Source organism: Hemitrygon akajei, chromosome 9, assembly GCF_048418815.1.
Source record: "Hemitrygon akajei chromosome 9, sHemAka1.3, whole genome shotgun sequence".
NCBI classification, from domain to species: Eukaryota; Metazoa; Chordata; class Chondrichthyes; order Myliobatiformes; family Dasyatidae; genus Hemitrygon; species Hemitrygon akajei.
The window spans coordinates 53,427,525-53,454,997 of NC_133132.1; positions in this window are offsets into that span (position 1 = coordinate 53,427,525).

Here is a 27,473-nt window from a genome sequence, read left to right on the forward strand (position 1 = left end):
TTATGATGCCTTTCCTGTCATTTCTTTATTAATGGGGACGTGTAACTGATGTGTATACTGTAGTTAAGGTAGATTCTTCTGTTTATTTTGTAATGTGAATGTAACTATATTGGGCGGTGCATCATATTCTGATTCATTAACTTTGTGGCTAATTAAAAATGTTATGTCCCACTCCCTAAAAAATGGGGCAGATCGTTCTGAGAGAGAGAGAGAGAGAGAGAGAGAGAGAGAGAGAGAGAGAGAGATCGAAGCTGTCAGAAGTTCACACTGGACAAGATAATATGTAGCTATAATGGTGTTTTCCGGCAGGTATCTTTTTGTAAATATTGGCAGTTCTCTTTTTGTTATGTTTGCTAATTTTTGACAACTTAATAAACAACCTTGCACTATAGTGCTAAGCGACTCCAACCATTCTTTTTTTTGGTTATAGCCCACGTTTTATAGCAATTTCGAAATCAAAAACATCTGCGAAGTAGAATGTAATGAATGAAAATTATAAGATGGTACTGGTGTACTTATTGATATATTATTGTCACATTGTGATGATAATGTATCAATAATATAATTGGGTAAGGTATTGGGTTTGCTGAGCACCAAGTTCTAAATTCAAATGAAGACATTAAGCCCTGTCTGACAGAGACAGCTACGGGTACCCTGAATAAAGGGAGGTTATACTGCAACTACTCAATCTTCAAAGACAAGTTCACTTCCCTGTTTATCCTCCATGACGTGTTCGGCTGCATTACCCACTATCTGAACAAAGATGGATATATCCAGCTAAAAATGCAGTTTAAAAGCACAGTTTTGTCAGGGTGCTGGAGAAGGATCCCAATCGCAGACCAAGTACTGTGCACACTGTGATATTTATTGAGTTACAAATCCAGAGAGGCAACAAAGTCAGCATCAAAGTTCAGGCGGAGAACAAAAAATTCAGAGAAATCCAAAAATCAGAATCAGGAAACAGGCAGAGTGAAAAACCAGAAAAATTAAGATAAACAGGCAAAATCAGGGTCAGCAAACAGGCAGGGTCAATACTCAGAAGGGCAGAGTTCAGATATGAATGCTGGAAAGGCTCAGGAATATTCACTGGCACAATCTGGCAACAAACAGGTGAAAACACAGGACTGAAATACACTGAGCAATAAACAGAGAGGCAGATGATAGGTGGAGCACAATGAGACGCAGGTGGCAGAAATCCAGGTAAAGGTGGGAAACAGGTGAGAGGCCAAGTACTCAGTAATACAGGGGCAGGAGCAGAGCAGGAGCGGGGTCAGCAGCACATGGGGCATGAAAACAAACAAGAGCACATGGCAATAAAAAACACAGAATGACGACTAGGGGGAAAAGACACAAAAAGACAGAGTTCAACTGAAGCAACATTCTTAAATCGCATTTAAAACTCAGAGGTTTTCTGTCTTATAAAAGTTTCCAAAATTGCAAACAATTTCTAAAATGCAGAGGATGTCCAAGACACAGGTGCAGCTCCTTTACGCTAACAAGCCATAGCAATGAGCCACAGATGAACCAGTCATCTGCTGCAGAAATCCAAGGCAGACGATTGGGTCCTATTTCACCCCAGCTTTCTGTCATTCTTCTTGATATTCCTTAGCCATTCCTAAAAAGCCTGAACTGCTCTCTTGACTTATACAGCTTCTCTGCCACACTGGTGACTTCACACGTGATATTTTTTAGTACAACTTGTCTAAAAGCTACTGGAGACAGTGCTGTCTGTTTTGAAACAAGCCAAATTAAATAACCCACTGCCTTGCACTACACCTCTTGAGCAATAAGCCCAGGTGCTGTCTGTGGCTCTGTAGACTGTGCACTGTCTTTTTAACAACAAACTGATTAGCACTTTTCATTTATATTAAGACCCGAAGACTGGCTCCCATTTACAACACAAATCTAAACTTGTAGGATGGTTAACTTTAACAAAAACGCTTTGATATTTAGACTTGTAGCTGTTATGTTTAGAAAATTGAGCTTGGCCAAAAAAAAAAGAAAGGGCCTGCTGAACAGTGAATATCCATCATAACCACATCTTGCTAAGTTTCTAACCCATCTTCTTGTTACAGATATCAGTTTCAAAATCATACTCCTCCTGGGAGAAAACTATTACTCTAACAACCATTCCAGTAAGTTACCAGTGCTAGAAGAGCTCTTCTTGATCCAATGCTCAGAGAACTCCTTCAGTATTTCTCAATGTAGGGGTTTCTGTGTGAATTTCTCTTTAAAATATTCACTTCCTTCATCTCAGCTGCACACGCTTCCGAAACCCCAAAGCAGGGGTGTCAAACTCATTTTAGGTCACGGGCCGGATTGAGCAAAATGCAGCTTCATGCGGGCCGGATCGGACGCGTGCGAACGCAGCTTTCGTTGCCTCCGTTTTTTCAGCCTGCTCTCATGTGTCTCAGTCTCTGCTATAACTACAAAGTGTTTCACTTTACAAATTCCGTTTCTTATGAAGAAGACTGCCGAGCAAGACTGCCGAATAAACACTAAAAACCCTGAAAACCTGGTACCTGAATAAACTCAGCATTAGCCATATCATACGCCATAGGCGCTTCGATTACTGGGGCCAGCTTTAATAGTAATTAGATATTATCTCGCAGGCCAAAGATAATTCCACCGCAGGCCGCATTTGGCCCGCGGGCCTTGAGTTTGACATATATGCCCTAAAGGATTATTACGATTATAACTTTTATGAACACATGACCTATTAGTCCATCTTCAATAATTTCTTTTCACAAGCATTCTTTCTGTTTCCTTGATGTAAGTGTGGACCACAGTCTTTGTTGCCATTAGTTGATCAGGTCACCTGGGAATGTCTTTCACTAAGCTGAAGATAGTTGATTTCATTCATAGGGTGTTGCATTTCTTTCAACTCAGATTTTCTGAATGTGAGTCTTATAAATAAGTTACTGATTGCACATTGTTATCTCCTTTTGTCTAAAGTTTAGTAAGCTGACATTTTAGTTATTGAAAATTCTATCATCATTGATATGATTTCACAATACATAAAAAGTGAATCATTTATAAAGATAAGCTGCCTCTGTATAGTATGTAATGAGGTAAGGAATAGTTCAGTTCTCCTGTTGAGGATTCTGAATCATGCCCGGAAAAAGATGTCAGAACATAGGGGTTGGTTATGTCCCTCTCATGGGAGTGAACACCCAGTGGTGTGCTGTAGCTTAGCATATTGATGCCAACCCTAACATCTGCATAAGTTTCTTCCCAGTTAGGTGATTCTGGACTCTGTCTAGTTGTCCAGGTCTTCCCCCCCTTACTTTGTTAAGGATTGGAACTAACTGAGAAGTTGACACATCTTCCTGTTGTGTATTTAATACTTCAGTAGTATTTGAGTAATATTGTAAATATATTGTTTGATTAAGAATTCTTGTTTGATTAAATTATTCATTACGGGTTATATGTAAAAGTACATGAATGGCATACATTACTATGCCACCACATCACATACGCACAGCTCACTAAAGAACAAAATTAAACTAAGGCATACATTACTGGCTCCATGTTTCCTTTCAATTAGTTTTATGTTTTGGAGTTACAAAACATAACAGTGGCAATGAGCGAGGTTTAAACAAACCCAATACAACTACCTACCTGTTGAAGTGCAGTGAGATGTACAAGTTTTTATAAAAAAGCAGAAAATAGATGAATTCATGGGCTGATGAACAGTGAGTATTGGGTGATAATAATCATAAATAAAAAATAAGCAGAAATGGCTGGTTACATCAGAAAGATAGATGTGTTCAACTGTACAGAAGATAACTCGCTAATGTATACTGAACAAATTGAGCAGTATTTTAAAGCAAATCGAATAGCTGATGAGAAACAAGTGATAGATTTGCTAAGTGTAATATCTGGAAGAGCATACAGTTTGATTAGAGGTTTGACTTCTCCAACCAAACCACCCGAAATGAGCTTGCTGATATTGTGAAAGTCATGCAGGAGCATTTAGATCCGAAACAATTGTTGATTCTAGAATACTTTAGGTTTCATAATGGAATCAAAATGAATGGGAGTTTATTTCACCTTATGTGGCTGAAATGAAGAAGTTGTCTGAGCATTGTCAGTTTAGTTATGGGCTTAATAGTGCACTGAGAGATTGTTTAGTTGTGGAATCTTACAGGAAAGCATTCAAAAATTGTTTTTGCATGAACTCACATTTTAAACAGCAGTTGAAATAGTTGTATCAATGGATTAAGCAGACAGAGATGCAATTGAGCTGCAGGCAGAAATGAAAGTGAACCGGAACAAATTTGCAACATCTATACAGCCACCTGCCTGGCAGAACAAATTGTGTTACTGTTGTGGCAGGGGCTCACATACACCAGACCAACAGGCTTAAAGGCAAAACTTGCAGCAAAGTAGGACACATACTAAGAGCATGTTAGGTATTAATATTGAAGCAGTAAAATGGATTCAACAGTGGCTGGATGGGAGATGCCACAGAGTAGTGATGGATAACTGTTTGTCAGGTTGGAGGCCGGTGACTAGTGGTGTGCCTCAGGGATCTGTACTGGGTCCAATGTTGTTTGTCATATACATTAATGATCTGGATGATGGGGTGGTAAATTGGATTAGTAAGTATGCAGATGATACTAAGATAGGTGATATTGTGGATAATGAAGTAGGCTTTCAAAGCTTGCAGAGAGATTTAGGCCAGTTAGAAGAGTGGGTTGAAAGATGGCAGATGGAGTTTAATGCTGATAAGTGTGAGGTGCTACATTTTGGTAGGACTAATCAAAATAGGACATACATGGTAAATGGTAGAGCATTGATGAATGCAGTAGAACAGAGTGATCTAGGAATAATGGTGTATAGTTCCCTGAAGGTGGAATCTCATGTGGATAGGGTGGTGAAGAAAGCTTTTGGTATGCTGGTCTTTATAAATCAAAGCATTGAGTATAGGAGTTGGGATGTAATGTTAAAATTGTACAAGGCATTGGTGAGGCCAGATTTGGAGTATTGTGTACAGTTCTGGTCACCAAATTATAGGAAAGATGTCAACAAAATAGAGAGAGTACAGAGGAAGGGTCACGGCCTGAAACGTCAACAGCGCTTCTCCCTACAGATGCTGCCTGACCTGCTGCGTTCCACCAGCATTTTGTGTGCGTTGCTAGAGTACAGAGGAGATTTACTAGAATGTTACCTGGGTTTCAGCACCTACGTTACAGAGAAAGGTTGAACAAGTTAGGTCTTTATTCTTTGGAGCATAGAAGGTTGAGGGGGGACTTGACAGAGGTATTTAAAATTATGAGGGGGATAGATAGAGTTGATGTGGATAGGCTTTTTCCATTGAGAGTAGGGGAGAATCAAACAAGAGGACATGAGTTGAGAGCTAAAGGGCAAAAGTTTAGGGGTAACATGAGGGGGGATTTCTTTATTCAGAGAGTGGTAGCTGTGTGGAACGAGCTTCCAGTAGAAGTGGTAGAGGCAGGTTCGATTTTGTCATTTAAAAAAAATTGAATAGGTATATGGACAGGAAAGGAATGGAGGGTTGTGGGCTGAGTCCAGGTAGGTGGGACTAGGTGAGAATAAGTGTTCGGCATGGATTAGAAGGGCCAAGGTGGCCTGTTTCTGTGCTGTAATTGTTATATGGTTATATGTCAGGCAGGCAACAATAAATGAACTGCACAGGGAAGAGAAAAAAGATAAAAATTCAAGTTGCAGTTCCTAAAAGGGCACTAATCTGCATGATGTTGATAAAAATTCTGATAATAATGAGAGTGACAAAGGACTGAGCAGTCTTAAGGTTTACAGTATGAAAACTAACATGAGACGAGCCATAATGCTACAAGCATCGGTTGTTTCAGACATTCCGCAAAAGGAGTTTGAGTGGCATATCAAAGGTATTGAACTGAAGATATACAACTGAGTGCTCATACAGGAGAAAAGATAATTCCTGTGGGAAAGACATTCATAGCAGTGAAATACACCAACCACCAAGCCACATTAGGCTTGTATGTGGTAAAAACAAGAGGGCCAGCATTGTGAGGTTGAGAGTGGCTGAGACAACTGCAATTTGATCGGAGATCCATTCACCATTTGCATGCCACATCACCTGCAACAGAGTCAACTGAGAGCGAATTAAGAAAGGTACTGGGTGTCATTGGAAAACTCAAACATACCGAGTATAAAATAATGTTAAATGAAAATGCCACACTCAAGTTTTGCAAAGCCTGTCTGGTTCCTTATACCATTCCATGCCAGTGAGCTAGATGGCATGGAAGCTGAAAGAATTCAGCTGAAGATTGATTGGAGTACACGGGCAATGCCAGTGGTCCCAATACCCAAGAAGAGTGGGTCTGTCAACATCCGTAGTGATTTTTAAGTCACCATCAACTCATTTCTAAAATTAGATTAATGTCCTCTGCTTAGGATAGAGAATACCTTTGCAAACCTTTCTGGAGTGAAACACTTCAGCAAAATGGACTTAGCTAAGGCCTACCTATAGATGGAGATGGAAGAAGAGTCCAATGCGTTTCTCACCATAAACACTCACAAATGGCTTTATCACAGGTTTATATAGGTTTACATTTGGAGTAGTATCTGCACCTGCACACTGGCAGAGAGCTATGGACCAGGGGCTACAAGGCTGCCCAGGCATTCAGTGTTACCTGGATGAAATCATTCTTATCAGTGAGGTTGACAAGGAACATCTCCAAAACCTCAAGACAATGTTAAAAAGATTAGAAGATTATAGGCTCAGAGGACGATGAGACAGTGTGAATACTTTAAACCATGCATCACCTACTGTGGTCATACTATTGATGCACAAGGATTACACAAGTCTCCTGAGAAAATTCAAGCAGTGCTTGATGCCCCAAGACCAAAGGTCATATCATACCTGTGGTCCTTTTTTAGAATTTGTCAATTACAATAACAGGTTCCTGCCAAACATGATGAACGTGCTTCACCCCTTGAACCCATTGCTACAGATCGGGAAGAAATGGCAAAGGATAAAGCAATATGAGGGGGCTTTCCAAAAGGCAAAGAAACTGGTGACATAGTTCACTGTACTCACACATTATGATCCATATCATCCATTGAAGCTTGTTGAAGCTTGCCTGTGACCATCTTGCCTTATGGTTTAGATGCAATAGTGTCATTATGAGTGATGGAAGTGAATGTCCCATAGCCTTTGCTGCATGTTTCCTTACCACTGCAGAGAACAATCATGCATAGATTGATAGAGAGGACTTGAGTCTGGTTTGGGGTGTTAAACGTTTCAGCCAGTACTTGTATGGGAGAGAGTTTACCCTCTTACTGATCACCAACCACTAGTGTCCATTTTCAATCCACAGAAGGGTGCTCCATTAACAGTAGCAGCATGAATGCAGAGATGGGGTCTGTTTCTTGGAGGACACAATTACAAGAATGAATTCAAGAGGACATCTAATCATGGAAATGCTGATGGATGGCTCTGTTTACTCCTGGAAAAGAAAGCATCTGAAAAATTTACCTAAAGAGATACTCTTCTTGATGTACTCTCACTAATGCAAATTGAAAGTCTCCTTATTACAGCAGAGATGATCCAAAGGGAAACCAGAAAAGACTCCACACTGTCGCAGGTCTACTCGGCCACCCAAAATGATTGGATTGTGCGGCAGCAATCCCAGCTTCCACATTTTTTACCACACCGATATGAACTTGCCCTAGATGGAGGTTGCTTTATGTGGGGATTGAGAATTGTCATACAATCTCTAAAGTGTTGGAGGAGCTACATGCCGGTCTTCTAGGCATGATCAACATGAAAGCATTGGCTCAAAGCTTTGTCTGGTGGCCTGGGATAGACCAACAGATTGAGCAATTTTCCTTGCACTGTTTGCAATGCCAACACTTCCAGAAGATGCCAGGAGCAGTGCCTCTCCATCCCTAGGAATGGACTGCATTGCCCTGGCATAAATTTCTTGTTGGTAGTGGGTGCAGCTACAAAGTGGCCAGAAGTGTTCCCAATCGCCTCCACTACAGCCACGCACACTGTTGATGTGTTGAAAAGCCTCTTCTCAAAGACCGGAGTTCCAGAACTTTTAGTCAGTGACAATGAAGCACAGAATGCTGTGGAACAGTTTCAGTCATTCCTGCAAATGAATGGAATAAGATATCTGCACCGCACCACCCGGCTATAAATGGATTGGAGGGAAGGTTTGTCCAGAGTCCAAATAACACTTTGAGAACAATGTTAAACAACTACATCATTATTGAATCTGAAGCTTGCCAATTTTCTCCTTGCAGACGGCAAGGCAGCACATTGAGCCATTATACAAAAACAGAAGTCACCCAACTTCTATACTTGCAGGCTTTTATGTTTTAACCAAAATGACACTACTAAAATAATAATTCCAATGGCCAGTGTCCATTGGAAAACTGCAAAAAAATCTATAACCCATCTGGAGTGCCGAGTAGTGCCAATCCATTTGGAGACTATATTCACTCCTGCAACTAAGTTAGCAACAGCTAGAAGGGTCTTAGCTATTGTTTTAGCTTGACTGTTAGCCAGTCAGGGGCTCAGTTTGGGTCTGCAAAACAGGAAACGTGAAAGGAGATGCTTCGCACATTTGATTGTGTCAGTTGAGTTACTCTAGTAGTGTGTTGAGAAATATTCCTTCAATTTGACTGAGTTTCTCTAGACATTGTTGATGAACATCAAGCCCTTCTAGAATATTCTTTGTTGCATCTATCATTCTATCATTCCTTCAAACTGGACTTGATGTTTCTGTCTTGAGATACACAACATAGATTGACTGATCAGGCTACTCCAAGAGTCATTTCCTTTATAAATATTAAACGTGGGTGATCTTCTAATGGCAGTATGCCTGAACAACTTTTGTCATCAGCAATATTTACCTCCTGAGCGGTCCAAAGGGTCACGTCAGTGCTATCAGGAGAGTGAGTAAGTATTGTCAAGACATGGCTGTACAGGCAGTTTTAGTCTAACATTTTCTAAAGTATCATGAAAAATTGCAAAAGGCTGAATTGGTTTTTTTGCCCATTGATGACAATTCAATCCAACTGAATACACAACAATAATTGAAAGCTTGTCTGCTTAGTGAGTGATGTTATCAGTGCAAGCCCAATTTAGCAAAATCAATTGGTCTCCAACAGTAAGCTTTGTCAAAGGCTTATTTACCCCATTTTCAACTTGTAGTCAAAGTAAATATAATTACATTCTTAATAATTCAGAACTAAGTTTTTTTGTAAGGTAATACACCACGACACAAACTATTCATGATTATTTGATAAAGGGCAAATAGAAATTCTGGGTAGATACAACAGTCTCTAAAAAGCTTATTGCATGCATCAATTTCAGTTGACCAGGGAGGAAAACATTTTAGTTTTATCTTAGCTTCTGCTCCAGTTCATCTTTCCATCTTATCTTCTCATGGAAAGACCAGATCAAGGGCTTCACTGAACCATTTAAAACATAAACCAGTAATGCAGATAATTATCATGTTACCTTTGACATTTAACAATGGAGTGGAATAGTGGCCATAGTTGGATAAATGGAAACATCTAAAATCTTTGTAGTAAGTATTTGTTGGCCATAAAGGGAAAGTACAATGGGATATCTGCCTAATGTAGAAGTCTTCATTAAATATGTTTTTTTCCACAATGTTCTAGACTAACAGTTTTAATGTCATGTTTCCATGAGTGAGGCCATTCAATGACTTAACAGTGTATATACTTCTCTTCAAGCATAGGCGGATTCATGTCAAGGAATTCTTCTATTAATTTACCTTCAGAATCTGGGCTGGAATCCTGAAGAAGGGTCTCTGCCCAAGATATCAACTGTTTATTCCTTTCCATAGATGCTGCCTGAGCAGCTGAGTTCCTCCAGGATTCTGAATGTGTTGATCTGGATTTCCAGAATTTGCAGAATCTCTTGTGCTTATGACTGGGTTGTAATCTCAGTTTTGTTAGGGTGCTACTAATCATTTCTACAATTGATTCTTTGCCTTCCCATGTATCTATGCTCATTCCATCTGCAATGCAGTCAGAGTGAATGTTTAAGTGGGCAAGAACAATCACTTTGCCTGAGGCAAGATTTAAGTGCATTGGTCCACATAGGGGTAAGGGTCATTCATTATTTTTAAATGGAATCACCATTAATAAAGGATCTAGTGCTTTCCTGACATATATGATGCATTAACATCTCTCGAGCTTCCAGCTGGGTGCAAGTGTCAATGTTAGCCAATACCTTGATGACAAACTTTGCCATCTTCATCAGGGATGATGTGACAACACGTCAAGTCCGAAAGTGTAAATATATATATATATATGTGTGTGTGTGTGTATGTATACTGAACTCCTGTCGACCATCCCTCCTGATTGAATAATCCTCAACCAATCAGGTTTCTGTTGTTTACAATCATATTCCAGTTCTTACTTACAGCGAGATCTTCATCTTTGTTACAATTCTTAATCTCTAGTCTCATTTTACTGGCTACCTTCACCAGGCAGTCCCAATACCCATTAACATGGCACAGTAGGTTTATGCTGACAAAGTCTTCCCTGTAGCCATTGCATATGCAGTGTTCTGCCACTAGAGATTTCTCGGGGTAACCCAAACAGATACACCTCCTGTGCTCCTTGATGCAGGTTACCATCATCGTCTGGCCAATATGCGCTGCTCTGCATTCACGGGGAACCCTGGAAACTCCAGCCATCCTGAATCCCAGGGCATCTTAGACCTGAATAAGCTGTGATCTGAGCTTCCTTATGGGTTTGTGGATAGTATTGATCCGGTATTCCTTCAGGATCCTGGCAATCTTTTCAGAAACCATGGAAATAAAGGGGGGACAGGTGGTAGCAACATGTTCCTCTTTGTTGTTAGGTTTCCTGGTTTTTCCGTTGGCTCCTTCAAGGGCCCGATTGATTGCCTTGTAGCAATTCTATAGGAACATCAGTTTTGGAATCATCATTGCTCACAGAGATTCTTAATCTAGTGTTTTCTGAGTCATTAAGTTTAAGGTGTCTGAGACAGATAAGACCATTTCCGTAGTAAATATGACTTCTGCTAAAAAGCAAACAAGTAAGACATTACTGAATAATATTAGTTATAAGAAAAAATATTAAAATAAAATATTGCAAGAGCAATACTGGAGTTTGTGCCTTCCTTACTCTGAAAACAACAACACATTTTGGGTGTGTTATCCTTGGGCAGTGTATCTATGAGATCTTCCTCAAGTGAACAGGGATTTTTATGTTTCTTTTTAGATCTAAACAAATGTTTTATCTTTTCAATACATCTCACACCCCTCCTTCCGTTGGGGTGTGGTGTTTCTATGGTGCATCCATGTACTGGTCTAACATAAGGGTTCCACTTATTCTGAAGGAATAAAACTTGCTGGGTCAGCTTTGATGTTATCTATGGAGAGAGCTTTACTTAAAGTCTTGTTTCCCCTCCCTGTCTCGATTACCACAGTGCCATCATTGATAACCTGGGTAATGAGACAAGGAGGTTTCCATCTAGGGCGGAAACTCAAGTCAGTGTTATTTTAATGATATCTTGGATACAACATCCTTTTTGTGGAGTTCAAATTTATTTGTCATGTTCTTTTGCTTTATCTTAATTTCCCATAAATTCTCTCAATTCCTTGACGAAAGTTGTAACTGGTGCAGCGATGTTTGGTGATCAATGGTGTATTTAGGTGGACATTATGCATTAAGAAATGAGGTGTAACAATCTTGTGAACTCCTATTTTCACAATTGGCACTTTGTTTATGGACAGTTGCACTTTGAGGACAAGTGTAGTCTACGTTGCCTATAGAGTAGACCATTTTTTCCAAGCCTTTTTAATCTCTTGATTCTTTTGCCCCATCAAGTCACTCAACTGTGGGTGGAATGGAGTGTTATCCTCCACTTGTATGTCTGTTTGCTCATATATGGCTTGAAGGTCTTTACCAGTGAAGGAAGATCCTCAGTCAGCGTGTGGGAATATGGAGTTTTGGAGCGCTGTGCCAGTTGTGGCCTCACTACAAGAAGTCGTAAAGACTAACCTCATATATCCCAAACAGAGATCAATATCCCATATCACATTATGTTTCTGCTAAGGTGGGTTGTCTTGGGATGCCGAAATGGGTTTATGTAATCAATTTACCACACCTGCACTGGGCAGTTGATTTTGCTTCTCTTATAGGAGGTGGTCTTGTGACTGCTCTTTTATTATAAGCCAGACATCCTTTACAGTTTTACAGCAAGCTGCTTCGAATCACTCAAATGTAAGACCACCAGTATAATGTAGGCAATTTTGCATGAATGTCCTATCCATCACCATGACTGTGTCCGAATACTTGGTGTGTTTCTTGAAACAGCGTTTCCTGTTTGTGCGTGGGAAGCATTTGCTTCTTATCCTTATTTTAGGGCAGCATACCCAAACCTTACCTTCACCATCAGCTTCATATTTGTACTGTGTTGCAGATCCTTTGGAATTGGGTCTAGAATTCCTAAAACGTTATCCTGGTTATTTTTAATTTGTTGCTTAGTTACTACCAAAACCCGGGCCTCCCTTTTCGCAGTAAGGTCCATCCTGACTGTTTCTATTGTATTTAGTTGTTCTAGATATAATTCTAGGGTTTATTTATATCTCTTTGTGATCATTGAAATGGTAGCTGCTAGTGTTTAGGATGCAAGCTTAGCAAACATGAGATCTTCTGTCCTAGGACATTGAATACTCATTAAGAAAACACACAGAAACTAATTTGGCCCAGCTACAGTGCTTCCAACAAATGCTGCAAGGATTGATTCATAAAAAGTATAAATCTTGCACAGATCTGGCCAATGGCTTCTGGTCACACCCATTTCTTGAAAGTGACACAATGGCTCACAATAACAGTGGACCTGACTCCCACAAGGTTCTTTGAATTGTGCACAAGTATTTTGTGCAGTAGTCATTCAGACTCTACCAGGAATACCAGACATTTGAGTGTATGTTGATGTACAGAGCACAGCCGATGTCCTGGTGATGAATTAACACATATTGAGATTGTCACTAAAAAGTTGACAGTCAGAGGCAATGTAATTAGCATTAAAGAGTCTCAGCTCTGTTGTACAAAAGTAGATTTCCTAAGTATGACAGTCAGGGATGTGGTTTAATTCCTGAATTTAGATGGAAAGTCGCTTTAGTAAAATATTGAAAGACCCTAAAAGCCTTACAACCAACCCTTGGTCTATTGAATTATGCTAGAGCTTTCACACCTAACTGTACTCAGTAGTCAAAACCATGATACCACAGATGTGAACTGAAAAATGAAAAGCCTTTAGTTTTTACCACAGAAGATTATGAAGCACTAGAGAATTTGATGAATGTAGTTAAGCAAGCAATAGACCTCTGGACAAGAAACCTAACAAAAGCTCTTGTTCTACAAATTCATGTTTCTCCAAAAACCACTGTAGACATCTGCTATAATGAGAAAGAAGAAACACAATCCCCCAGGCACGATGCTTCGTGTAATTTCACCACAACAGAACATTTACTACCGTAGAACGATGAATTTCTATGTAATGCTATAGACTTTTGCAATAAGACCACAGCAAGGGGACGAGCCAATTATTGTATAAAGAGTTTCCAAATTTGAGAATGTGGGCAAATCTACGATGGCACTTGACAGCGACTCCTTTGAGCTCATCTGCAGAAACGCCTTAATTTCTACCTTTAATGTCTTTCTCTTTCCTTTTCAAGGTGGATGGGGTTCTGTTGGAGACCCTGACCTAGAGTTACACTCGGACTTTGGTTCTTTGCGGTGGTGGTTCGAGCCCCCGCGGCTCATGACCGTCCATTTTTCGATATTCCAAGGACGCAACCTAGAAGTTGAGTGAGCCCTCAAGGTTCTGAGGCTTTGCGGCCCTGGGGAAGGGCTGATTCCAAGCCAGTGCTGCTGATGGAAGTGTCACAGGAGAAAACGAAGCATTGAGAACAGCAGATCGACTGTTGAGGGCTCTGTCCTCTGTGAACCACACGCTCTCTCTCTTCCTCTTGCTGGTGAGGGAGATTTTTTGCTTAGTTGGAGAACTAAGAAAATAAGTGACGCGATAGACTAACATCATAAGTCAGCGAGTTGTTCTGCTTATACCCTCTCACTGTGAAAGGGTGACATCTCTCTATGCCTTTATTTGGGACAGAGAGAGCCTGTGGTAGGTTGAATTGTCAGCTGGATGATTAGATTCTGTTGTACTGCAGATCATAGTCTTTACTGGGGACTTCGCATGCTTGGTGGGTGGAGGGTGCTGATGAGGTAAGTGGGGGAGGGAATGGTCATTGCTTTGCTGCTGCTTGTGTGTGGGAGGGGGAGTGGGGGGGCTTTGTGTTTCTAAAGTTTTTACTGTCACTCATTCTTCGGGGCACTCTTCTGTTTTCATGGATGTCTGTGAAGAACAAGAATTTCAGGTTGAGTATTGTATACTTTCTCTGATATTAAATGGAATTACTGATCTATTGAAAAGTGATAGCAAATCACCAACTAATGATATAACTAGATACCTCTAGATATATAAATAGATATGACAAATGGCCAGCACTTTGACAAGATGACTCCTTAAAATGGGAATACATTCCTTAGAATCCTTACATGTCATGGAGGATGCAGAACCATCCAATGAAGCACAAAATCCTTTAGAGTACTTTTTTCAAACATGACATTATGATGGATCAGCAATAAAAATTCAGTAAGATGGATTCACTCAATTATAATCCCTGCTCCTGTTTATAAAAGTTTTTTTTCCCCCAGGAACTACATTTGAAACACAAGAGTTGCAAGTGCATCCTTTAGAGAATCACACTGCTCAATTTCATGCTGAATGATTGTAAGTGATTTGTTGCAAACAGTAAAGGATATTTGGCCTATATCAGGATAGGCCTATATAATCAATTTTCCACAGCTCCATTGGTGCAGTTGGTTTTGTTCGTCTTATAGTAGGTGGCCTTGGGACTGTTCTTTTATTATAGGCCAGATATTCTTTACTGCTTGCAACAAATCATTCAACATGCAAGGCTACAAAATTAACATTGGTAATTTCACATGAGTTGCTTGTCCATCACAATGATTGTGTCTGATTCCTTTGTGGGCCTCTTGGAATCAGTGCTTCCTGCTTGTGAGCAGGATGTATTTGCGTCTTATGGTTTTTTTTTAAGGGGGGGCGCACCCAAACCTTGAATCAGTGCTTCCCGCTTTTGGACAGACAAACAAGGCACTTTGGCCCATTCATTCTAGGCCCTTGACCGATTAAAGCTCTATTTCAGGGGATCCCACTCTGGTGGCCATGGACCCCTTGCTTAATGGCATTTTTCCATGGCATAAAACAGGTTGCGAATCCTCACTCTAGCTGAAACACTAACCAAGACCTTTCCAGTTGTTGAAAATATCCTCTCTGCAGCAACGAATAAAGTTTCTGGGTGGATTGGCACAACTTTTTTTTAAGCAGTTTTCCAATGGACAATTCCTTTAGCCTTTAGAATTATTGTTCTTAGAGTGCTTTTTATTGAAATGTTGAATTCTGCATGGATGGAAGTATGGTGACTTCTGCTTTTTGTATCACTCCCAAGACTCTGTTAATTCCAGTACCTGACCTCCACTTCTATGAGTTAACCCTCGGATGACTCTGCTTTGCTATACACTGCCTTGTACTCACCTCTTCACCTATTCCTCTGGTTCATCCTCAACCCTGGAAGAGTGAAGAGCAGGGTCTGCCCTGATCATGTGATCCTTGCTCCTCTCCTCTTCCTAGTCCTGATCACTAACATTGTGTAGGGTATGTCATGTTTCTCACCTCATCTTGGTGGCGTTCGGCCTGTTGCAAGTAATTGGTCTAATAACACAATCCCACGGAAAGGTGAGTTTGACAAACATTAATTTTACTGATGGGACTAATGTGCCAAGATGAGGCCACCTTATATTCCGGCTGGGTAGCCTCCAACCTGATGGCATATATATCAATATCTCCTTCTGTTAAAAAATGCTCTCCCTCTCCCCTCTTTCTGGATTTCCCATTCTGGCTTCATACCACTTCTTAGCTGCCCTTTAACCCCCAGTGCTCCTCCTCCTTTCGTCTCTACAATGACCCAGTCTCCGCTCCTATCAGCTTCCTGTCTGTCCAGCCCTTTCCCTTTCCCACCCACCTAGCTTCACCTATCACCTTCTAGCTATCCTCCTTCCCTTCCCACCCCCCACCTTTTTTCTGGCATCTTCTCCCTTCCTTTCCAGTCCTGAAGAAGAATCTCAGCCTGAAATATCAACTGTTTATTCATTTCCATAGATGCTGCCTGACCTGATGAGTTCCTCCACCATTTTGTGTGTGTTGCTTTGGATTTCCAGCACCTACAGAATTTCTTGTGATTAATTTTACTTACCAATTTGAATGTTGCATATTATTTTTTTAACATGGGTAACATACACACACGTGCACACACATGCACACACACACACACACACACACACACACACGTACGTTTCTTCAAGATTTTATATAATGTACAAATGTGTTGTTCATTACTAATGATGGCATTATCCTATCATGGTTTACACCTTTGCCTTTTAAAACACACGGATGGTATGAGTGGTATTAAACACCGCCACAGTGACGTAACAGCGTGATGCTATTACAGCTCGGGCCTTTGGAGGTCAGAGTTCACTTCTGATACCATCTGTAAGGAGTCTGCGAATCTGCCTGTGGAATGTGTGGGTTTCCTCTGGGTGCTCTGGTTTCCTCCCACAGTCCAAAAGATGTACCGGTTGGTAGGTTGATTGGTCAATGTAAATTGTCCTGTGATTAGGCTAGGGTTGAATAGGGAAATGCTGGGGTGCCATATCTCAAAGGGTTGCAAGGGCTTACTCGGTACTGTATCCCTAAATAAATCAACAAGTAAACAAACAAGTAAATAAATAGCTAAGTTAAAGCATACCACACTGGGAGTTCACTGCCATGGGAGGGGCATGACCAATCCCTATGTTTTGTCATTTTTTTTTCTCTGGGAGCCTAGAATTAAAGGTACAGACAGAATCCTCAACAGGAGAACTTTACAACATTCTTGTAAGTGTTTCATTTTTTTAGGTTCAATAGGTACATTTAATGCCAGAGAAATGTATACAATAAACATCCTGAAATTCTTTTTCTGCACAAACTTCCACAAAAACAGAATGCCCCAAAGAACGAATGACAGCTAAATGTTAGAACCCCAAACTCCTCCCAGCTCCCCCCTCCCATGCACAAGCAGCAGCAAAACAACGACCCTCACCCCCCACCAGAAAAAAAAATCATCGGCACCCTCCACCGAGTACTGAAGCGTGCAGCAAAGCACCAACAGAGACACAGACCTGCAGTATCCCAAAGACTACTCGTTCACTTGACATACCACAGGCTCGCTCTCTCCCTAATAAGGGAAAAAGAGGTGACCCCGTTTCACAACAACAGGGGAGACATAATAAGTAACTCTCTGATTTATGTTATCAAAAGTCTGTTGCATTGCTTTTACCAAGTTCTGTGCCCAGAGAGTCGGCCCCAGGGCTCAGGTCTGCGGACACACAGCCCACAGCGGCTAGCCTGCTGCTCCCGATGTTCCGTGTTCTCCCGCAACGCCTCAGTCGGGGCGCCGGCCTTGAATCAGCCCATCTCCAGAGCCATGAAAATCTTGCACCCTGAAGGCGCGCTCGTCTTCCAGGCAGGTGGTCGTGAGGCCCTGAGAGCGGGTCCAATCCCCATGAAGAACCAAAGTCAGAGTTCAACTCCAGGTCAGGGTCTTCAAAAGAACCTTGAAAGGGAAAAAAAGAGATATCACAGATATAAATACAGCTGTTTCCAAAGATGGAAGCACACAAAAAAGTTGAATTTCCCCATGGGGATGAATAAAGTATCTATCTATCTATCTATCATTTATCACCATCTTAACTTTGCTGCACCCTCTGAGTATGTTATATATATTAATATATACATAGATATTTTATGTACATTATTATATTGTGAAATCACGTAACTGATGAATATGATTTTCTACAACTAAAATGTGAGGTTTTAGGCAAAAGGAGACACAATCTGTAACTTATTTACAAAACTTGCTTTCAGGAAACCTGAGTAAAGTCACGCACCTCATCACAAGCAATGCGAGTACCCTTGTGAAAGAGATGAGCCATCTTCAGCTGACCTGCTGATCTGATTGATGGTGACAGAGACGGTGATTAAACCTGCATCAAAGAAATGACAAGAACTGGTTGTGTGGGGAAGAAGATGTGAAAGATGGACTAATGTGGACACTGATGTGTCGTTGTTGCATGTTTATGGAAAATTATAATGGTGATATTCTTTTGCGATTTGGGAAATCTGTGCTGCTCAGGTTATCGAAGTGAATATTCTAAAGATAAAATCACACAGAAACCCCTTTATTGTGAAGTATTCAATGAGTGCTTTGAGCATCAGAGTGAGGGGAGCCTTTTCTAGCATCGGTAAGCTACTGGATTGATTGGAGGAGTAATGGTCTGTTCCAAAGAAGTGTCTTGGCAGGAGTCCTGGTCTCAAAGCTGATGTCTGTAGGAAGAATCTGAGTTAAAAATGTTTGCTAAGCTTGCTTTCTAAACACAAGCAGCTGCCATTTGAGAGACCACAAACGGATGTAAGTAAACTTCTGGCTAATGTATGTTCTTTGTTTAATTTCTGGTCATAAATGCCTTCAGTTCTTAAAATGCAAGTGGCAAGCAGTAATCAGTTCGAAGTTAAAGCAAGTATTGTCTATAGAACAGCTTTGCAAACAAGTTCTGTATTTTGCTGATGCTCTCTCTCACTACTCCCACTTAATTATTGCTCAAAAGTAGAGTATAAGGCAATGTATTTGGGTTGTTTCAACACAGAAAACCTAACTCTTACATTGCTTAATTCAAGGAAGTTTGCAGAACAGATGGATAATATAATTTAGTGTATCAATAATTGATGTGTTTTTAGTTGGAAAGGTTTTATCTATTCAGAGAAGTTAGCTTCACAGCATTTACAACATTAATAGTGGATAACTCAGTATTATGTCTCCAAAAATGCTTTTATACTACTTGTGTTAGAAGGAGATCTGAGGAAATACATATGCTTGAGAAGTCAGTCAAGTGAGAGAAAAAGGGTATAAATCTAGACAGCAGTTCAGGCTTATTAGGAATGTTAGGAACATTAGAGGAAACATTAAAGAAACACAGATAAACTAGAATCCACTCCTCCACCTTTGCTTTCTGTGACGGATGACATTTTGTCTGCAATTTGTTGATATGCATTTTTAGTTTATAGGATTGTATCTATAAAATCCTTTATCCTTGATGCTTTGTGCTTTGGCAATGTTTCATGTTTTAGAGATGATTTGTAATTTGGAAATGTTTAAGATAGATCTCCTCTGGGTTTTAAGTGTATTTTAAGAGTGTTGCTTGAACTTCAATATGTAGCAGTAAAATAGCTGAACTGTATTTAAACTATGTTGTTAGCTGAAGTATCTTCTCCATGGTAGGGTGAGGGGCCCCACTCCTTGAATAGTGGGTATTGGGAGAAAAACAGGGAAATGAGCTAGCTTTTGAAGATTGGGCAGTTACAGTGTAGTCTCCCTTGGGTGAGGGTATTCATGGCTATCTATGTCGGATAGTGCTTAAGGTCTTTGTTTAAGTGTAGAGCCTCATGATCAGCAATCCCAATACATCACAGTTTATTCAGGATGATGCAGTTAGTCATCAATTGCCATTGTCCATCAGGCTTTGCTGTGCTGAACATTGGTAAGTTAAATTTAACCTTCTTGTTCTTTTATCAAAACACCTTGTTTTTAAAGCAAATCTACAGTTTCCTGTAAGGATTTCTTTCCTCTATAGTTAGGGATATGCTGCTGTTTCTGGCATGGAACAGGATTCAATACTAATTTAGTCAGTTCAATATCAACCATACCACAGTGGTTAAGATGTTGTTGTAGGTAGTAGTCATAATATTTGTACAAAATATGTTACAGTTTCGCTCTGATTGTTTTATGCTGATGGTAGTCTTGTTTCAGAATATTTATGTCTTGTTCATCCGGTGCAATTGTATTGGCTGTTGGTTTGATTATAGTACAAATCCAACAGTAAGCATCCAGTGTTCCTATTAGAAGTGCTAGTTTATTACACTCTGGGGCAAGCTGGTGTTAAAACTTATACTAAAACTGCTATTGTTTGTTTCATCCAATATATCCATATGGGAACTTTATAAACTGGGCACTATACCTTATGTCCATGTTTGTAATTCCATGTAATTTTAATTTTCCCTGTTGGCTCCTCCAGTTTATTGCCTTGAATAATATCAGATTTTAGCATTATAAACTGTGTGCACCTGTACCAAATGGCAGGGTTGTACAGTGGAGTTTGGTCTGTATAATCTGCATCCTACTCCATGTTCTGTCTCTTTATTATTCTAGGTCTCCAACTCAAAGAATAAAATATTCATCATGCTCAATCTGAGGAACAATGAGGGTATTATCCCTTATTTCTGCTATACTATTAACACATCTGTAATATTTACCTGCATAACTGCTGGAAACCAGGATGTCGGCCATTTTATGCTATTTGGTGGAGTGCATAGCATTTGTCGAGTGCGCTCTGAGTGGGATTACTGCTAAATAATAACTCTTTCAGAAATAATACTTTTGGTATAATGTGACCACGTCAGGTGCCAACTGTGATATACAGTATTGGGTTTGCTGACTGCAAAGTTCTAAACCCAAACAAAGACCTTAAACCCTATCTGATATAGATAGCTAAGGGTACACTCACTAAAAGGAGGCTATACTGTAACAATCTAATCCTCAAAGACTAATTCACTTCCAAGTTTATCCTCCACAGGTGTGCTCAGCTGGCAATACCCATTAGTTGAGGAAGGAGGAGATACTTCCAGCGAACAAAGCAGTTCATTTATTTTCAGTGATATACATTTAAATTCTAACCGCATTCTTAAATCACATTTAAAGCTCACAGAGGATTTCTATCTTATAAAAGGTTTCCAAATTACAAAGGATTTCCAAAGCATAGGTACAATTCCTATAAGCTAACAAGGCACTCCAATGAGCCACAGGTGAACCAGTTGTTCATTGCAGCAATCAATGGCAGATGAATGGGTTCTATTTCATTCTACCTTTCTGTCATTCTGCATGATCTTCCTTAGTCATTCCTAAAATGCCCAAATGCTGTCTTGATTTATACTGTTTCTCTGCCACATGGATGACTTCACATGTGATATTTTTTTCCAGATACCTTCTAACAACAAATGGTCTAAAGGCTTCTGGAGGCAGAGATCCCAGGTCCCCACAATACATCTTGTGAAGCTGACTATTAACAAGTCAGCTACTGTATGTTTATGCTAAGTCATAAGATCAGTCTGGTCTGCAAGCTTCTTTGTTCTAAATAACGTAGCCAGCGTTGGTTAGTTTGAAACAAGCCAAATTAAATAACCCATTGTCTTACACTGCTTCTCATGAGCAATAAGCCCAGGGGCTGTGGGGCCAGAAAGTATGTGGCCCCACTATATAGACAGTGCATCTTTTTACAAAGCTGCCTTTTTAATTTTAAACTGATTGCAGCTTGCCCTTTACACATTGAGAACTGAAGCCTGGCTCTGCTTATGACAAGAAGCTAAACTAAGACTATTACAAGCACAAGAAAATCTGCAGATGCTGGAAATTCAAAGCAACACATGCAAAATGCTGGAGGAACTCAGCAGGCCGGGCAGCATCTATGGAAATGAATAAACAGTCAACGTTTCAGGCCGACGCCCTTCATCAGGGCAGGAAAGGAAGGAGGAAGAAGCCAGACTAAGAAGGTCAGGGGAGGGGAGGAAGGAGAACAAGGTGGCAGGTGATAGATGAAACCGGGAGAGGGGGAGGGGGTGAAGTAAAGAGTTGGGAAGTTGATTGGTGAAAGAGATAAAGGGCTGGAGAAGGGGGAATCTGATAAGAGAGGACAGAAGACCATGGAAGAAAGGGAAGGGGGAGGAGAACCAGAAGGAGGTGATGGGCAGGTAAGGAGATAAGGAGAGTGAGAGAGAGGGAAACAGGAATGGGGAATGGCGAAGGAGGAGGTGGGGGCAAACAAGGTAGCCTCCAACCTAATGGTATGAACACCAATTTCTTGAACTTCTGGTAATTGCACCCCCTCCCCTTCACTATTCCCCATTCCTGTTTCACTCCCTCACCTTATCCATCACAACATGTACTGAGATACAATGACAAGCTTTATTTGCATGTCTTCCAAACAGACTGTTCCATACATAAGTACATCAGGTTGGTAAAAATAAAACAGAATACATAATATGGTGTTGCACTACAGAGAAAGTTAAAAAAAAATGCAAGAGCCACAATGAGGTAAATTGGAAGAGCGATAATTCATCTTTAACACACGAGTGTTCTGTTCAGGTGTTTAATAACAGCAGGGTAGAAGCTGTCTTTGACTCTGGTAGTACGTACTATCAGGCTTTTGTATCTTCTACCCAACAGGGGAGGGGAGAAGCAAGAATGACCTGTGCAAGAAGGGTCTTTACTGTGTTAGCCTCTTTACCAAGGCAGTGGGAAGAATGGACAGAGTCAATGAAGGGGGGGCCAGGTTTTTTGGTGGACTGAACTGCATTCACAAATCTTTGAAATTTCTTGTGGAAATGCTGCCACTTAACTAAAATTTTCAACTACTCGATTACTGATGAATCTTCACATCATCATTGTCATTATGCGCCGTGTCTTTATTCTTTGGAGCGTAGAAGATTGACGGGGACTTGATAGAGGTATTTAAAATAATGAGGGGGATAGATCGAGTTGACGTGGATAGGCTTTTTCCATTGAGAGTAGAGGAGATTCAAACAAGAGGACATGATTTGAGAGTTAGAGGGCAAAAGTTTAAGGGTAACACGAGGGGGAATTTCTTTACTCAGAGTGGTAGCTGTGTGGAATGAGCTTCCAGTAGAAGTGGTAGAGGCAGGTTTGGTATTGTCATTTAAAGTAAAATTGGATAGGTATATGGATAGGAAAGGAATGGAGGGTTATGGGCTGAGTGCGGGCCAGTGGGACTAGGTGAGTGTAAGCGTTGGCACGGTCTAGAAGGGCCGAGATGGCCTGTTTTCATGCTGCAATTGTTATATGGTTATATGGTGTCATATGATGTGGTCAATCATGGCCTTTGGCCATGATTATTCTTGACAAATTCTTCTACAGAAGTGGTTTGCCATTGACTTCTTCTGGGCAGTGTCTTTACAAGATGGGTGAACCCAACCATTTTCAATATTCTTCAGAGATTGTCTTCCAGGCATCCATGGTCACATAATCAGGACTTGTGATGTGCACCAGCTGCTCATAAGATCATCCACCACATGCTACCATAGCTTTATGTGGCCTTGATTGGGGGGCTAAGCAGATGCTACGCCTTGCATAAGGGTGACTGCAGGCTAGCGGAAGGAAAGAGCACCTTACACCTCGTTTGCTAGAGACATATCCCCACCCCACCAGCCACACTTCATAGCAGCACGCATTAGGAAAACAATATATTGATCTTGCTTTCTACTACTTAAAACAAATGAGGTTTTTGTTCTCTACCTCCTGTCAACAGATGAATTAATAAGAGAGTAATGCATTGTTTTTCTAAAGCATTTTTCATAACCTCAATGGTCCGATATCACTTTGCAGCCAATGAAGCATTTTTGCCATGTGAATACTGTTGAAATGCAGGAAACATGGTTGCTATTTGCACAGATCAAGCTCTGACAAGATAAACTGGCCTGATAATGTTTTTAATATATAAACTGATGCTGTTTGGGGTATATAATTTCACAAAAATGGAAGGGGAGAACTCCTCCCACAAACTGATGTTGTCTGGGGTGTTTTTTCACAAGGATGGAGGGAGAGAACTTCTCCCATATTATGAGGGAAGATGGAGCCTCAGCATCGAAGTGGGCTGACAGCTGAGGTGTTGTGCTCAAAGCTTACAGCTGGATTTACATTGTATCACCTGCACTACACCTCACAGCTCCTCCATCTCTCTAGCTGGGGGCTGGAACTTCAGCCTTTAAGATGCTGCTCCTTTAAGAGCAGGGAAGATCTTTCCATCTTCTGCAATTTGTCTGACGTTCAGTTTCATGTCGATCCTGAGCCTCTGGATTTTCAGCACCAGCTCAGGCGTGTGCTGACTCCGAGGGGCTGTAGTCTGGCAAGGACACTTTAATTCAATGAAACAAAACCTTATTTTGCTCTGTGCAAGTGGAATCCTTCCAGTAGTCTGTGGGTTAGTTATAAAAGCAGCTTTTCTTAAATAGTGCTTGCTCAGGCTTGTTCTGCCCACCCGCATCAGTAGAAAACTCACTCCTCCTTGAGTTGCCATGCTTTAATTTTCCCTTCAAAGAAACGCACCCCACCCACAATTTTGAATGTTCAATAATCATATTCATTTTTCTTCAGCCATAACATACCTTTGGAGCTGTGACTGGAATACAAATAGGGCCATTGAAGCCGCAAACTCGATTTGGGCACGTAGGTTCAGATCTCGAGACTTGATCAAGCCCTTCCTTTCTCCTCAAATTCGTATCTCTTTAATCAGAAGAAATGAATATGTTTAAATGGAGATCTGGTGCCATCCCGAAGGGCTGGCTGCACAGTACGTCAGTCTTGCATCTCAGTTCCTGATTCCAGAGAGTCGAGATCAATCACTCAAACATCTATAGTACATGATAAACAATTAGACCATTTGGCCCATCATCTCATGTCAGCTCAAGAGGAACTACAGAGATTAATCACACTCCCAGCTCTTGCTCCTTAATAGTCTTTTAGGCTACGGAACTTCAGTTGTTCATCTAGGTTTTTTTAAAAAAATGTGACAAAAAATCTGCCTCCATTCTCCCTGATTCAGGACTTCCATATTTGCTTTCTCTTCCCTCCAGTTCTTCTGCCATGACCATAAACCTCTGTTCCCAGGTCTTGGCCTTTCAGCTATGGAATTTAACATCTGACTAATTGCAGATGATGGAATAATCTCGTTTTGGCAACTTTTATTCCAAAAGAAACAAATCCATCTCGTCTGTATCCACTCAGGTCAAGTTATTTGCATTCTAAGTGATGTTCCTGTAGATCTTCTGTGCAGAGTCTTGAATGTCAACATATACTTCCAATAATGTGGTTATTAGATCTGTGTTCTGGCTCTGGTATAACTACCATTTTAAACTGGTTCACAATAATTTTCCAGCTCATATGCTCTGTCTCTCAGTAAATCAAGGCAAGTACCCCAAATGCCTTCTTAATCTCTTTTTCTACCTGTCCTGACCCCTTTGTCTATCTGTACTTCTCAGTATTGGGCTTTCCTTCACTTTGCAAGCCTTCCCAAATGCATTACTTCACTCTTCTCTGGAACAAACTCCTTCTTCAAAGTTTGTATTCACATAACCAGTGTGTTACTAACTTTCTGCCACCTGCAACTTTCTTCCTCTCTATTATCCACACTCCTACTTTGGTTCACCTTAAAAGTTTTTACACATGATTCTACACTATTGGGTACACGACGCATGCTACAGGGTTTCTTTGCTTTCTAGTTGCCTGCAAGGAGATGAATCTCAAGTTTGTTATATAGTATATAAACAAACAAAACTTTGAATTAACAATTCCTCATTGATCCAGGATCCATACACTGACAATCCAGATATGAAAATAAGAGTCATAATTAATAAGTTGACAGGTGAAATGACAATCACTGGTGTTGTCCACAGTGTAGTCCTCAGCTTGGTGAGTTGGTAAGAAAAATGGCAGATGGAATGTAATGTTGAAAAATATAAGGTGTTACACTTTGGTGGGACTAACAATGCTAGGATACAGACAGATTTAACCAATTGACACACACAAAATGCTGGAGGAACTCAACAGGTCAGGCAGCATCTATAGAGGAAAGTTCTCCTGCATAGGTTGCCTGATTTGTTGAGTTACTTCGGCAATTTTGATTCAGATTTCCAGCATCTGCAGTATCTCTTGTCTTGGCTTTATTTTTTTTTCACAATGAGATCTTTTATGCCGACTTTTTTCCCTCTCCCTCTCTCTGTCCCCCTCTCTCTCCCCCCCCCCCCCCCCCACTATCTTATATTATTTATACTCTATATGCTGTTGATACCCATTCATCTCTGCTGCTGCCACAGGTAACTTTTTCATAGCACCTGTACCACATTGTATTTGTGCACATGACAACAAGCTTGTCAAACCTCAACCATCAGGCTCTTGAACCAAATCGTATAACTCCACTTGGCCCATCATCGAAATGTTCCCATTACCAATGGACACACATTCAAGGACTCTTCATCTCATATTCTCAATGCTTATTGCTTATGTATAATAATAATAATTATTATTATTATTATTAATTTCTTTTGGTATTTGCAGTTTGTTGTCTTCTGCATTCTGGATGAATACCCTAGTTGGTCGGTCTTTCATTGATTCTGTTATGGTTATTATTCTATAGATTCATTGAGTATGCCCAGAAGAAATGAATCTCAGAGCTGTATATGGTGACATCCATGTACTTTAATAATAAATTTACTTTGAACTTTGACACTTTGAACTTTTTGACTTGACTATGAATAGTAGAATCACAGGAAGAAATGAGGAACATGATGGTGTAGGTGCACATGTCTGAAGATCCATGAAGGAAGCAGCACAGTTAGACAAGGTTGTTAGGAAGGTCCGGGGACCCGACTTCATTAGCTGGGACACAGAACATAAAAAGCAGAGAGGCTGTGGTACAACTATTAGTAAGTAGTGTACCATATGCAATGTTGGTCATTATAAGGAAGGACGTGATTGCATGTGGGGCTTTAGAGAAGATTCATGGGGATGTTATCTGGGTTGGAGAATTTCAATTATGAGGCAAACTTGATGGGTTGGGTTTGTTCCATTGAAGTGGAGAAGTCTGAGAGGTGACCTGATTGAGGTATTCACCATTACAGGAGGCACAAATAAGGTAGATCAGCCCTTCTCAACCTTTTTACCCTTTATGAACCCTTAACATAATTTTCAGGTCTCAGGAAACCTCTGCATAAGAATTGTTATATCTACAGCTCATAGTATGTTAGTGTGATCAGTAAGTTGTAGATATAATAATTCAAACATAATTGTTAATGCTCTTTTGAGTAGAGAATGAATTTTTAGCCAACCTTTCTTGAAAAAAAAACAGGTAGTTAAGCTTGAAATTAATCTTTCTTTCCCTTTCATAAATTATAAAAAAACTCACAAGGCAAACATAATAAATTTCTGTTAAATAACTGGCTTAAGCCAAAATGGGATTTAATTTTTCTAAAGGAAGGCTTGGTAGATTTAATTTAAGTAAAGGTTGTAAATTGATTTCAATTAATGCTATTTACAACATGAAAATTTATTGTCAATGTTGAATAGCAAAGTTGCTAAAACATAAGCCAAAGCAATATGAATAAAAATATAGCCTAAGACAAAATTTTATACGAGACTTTG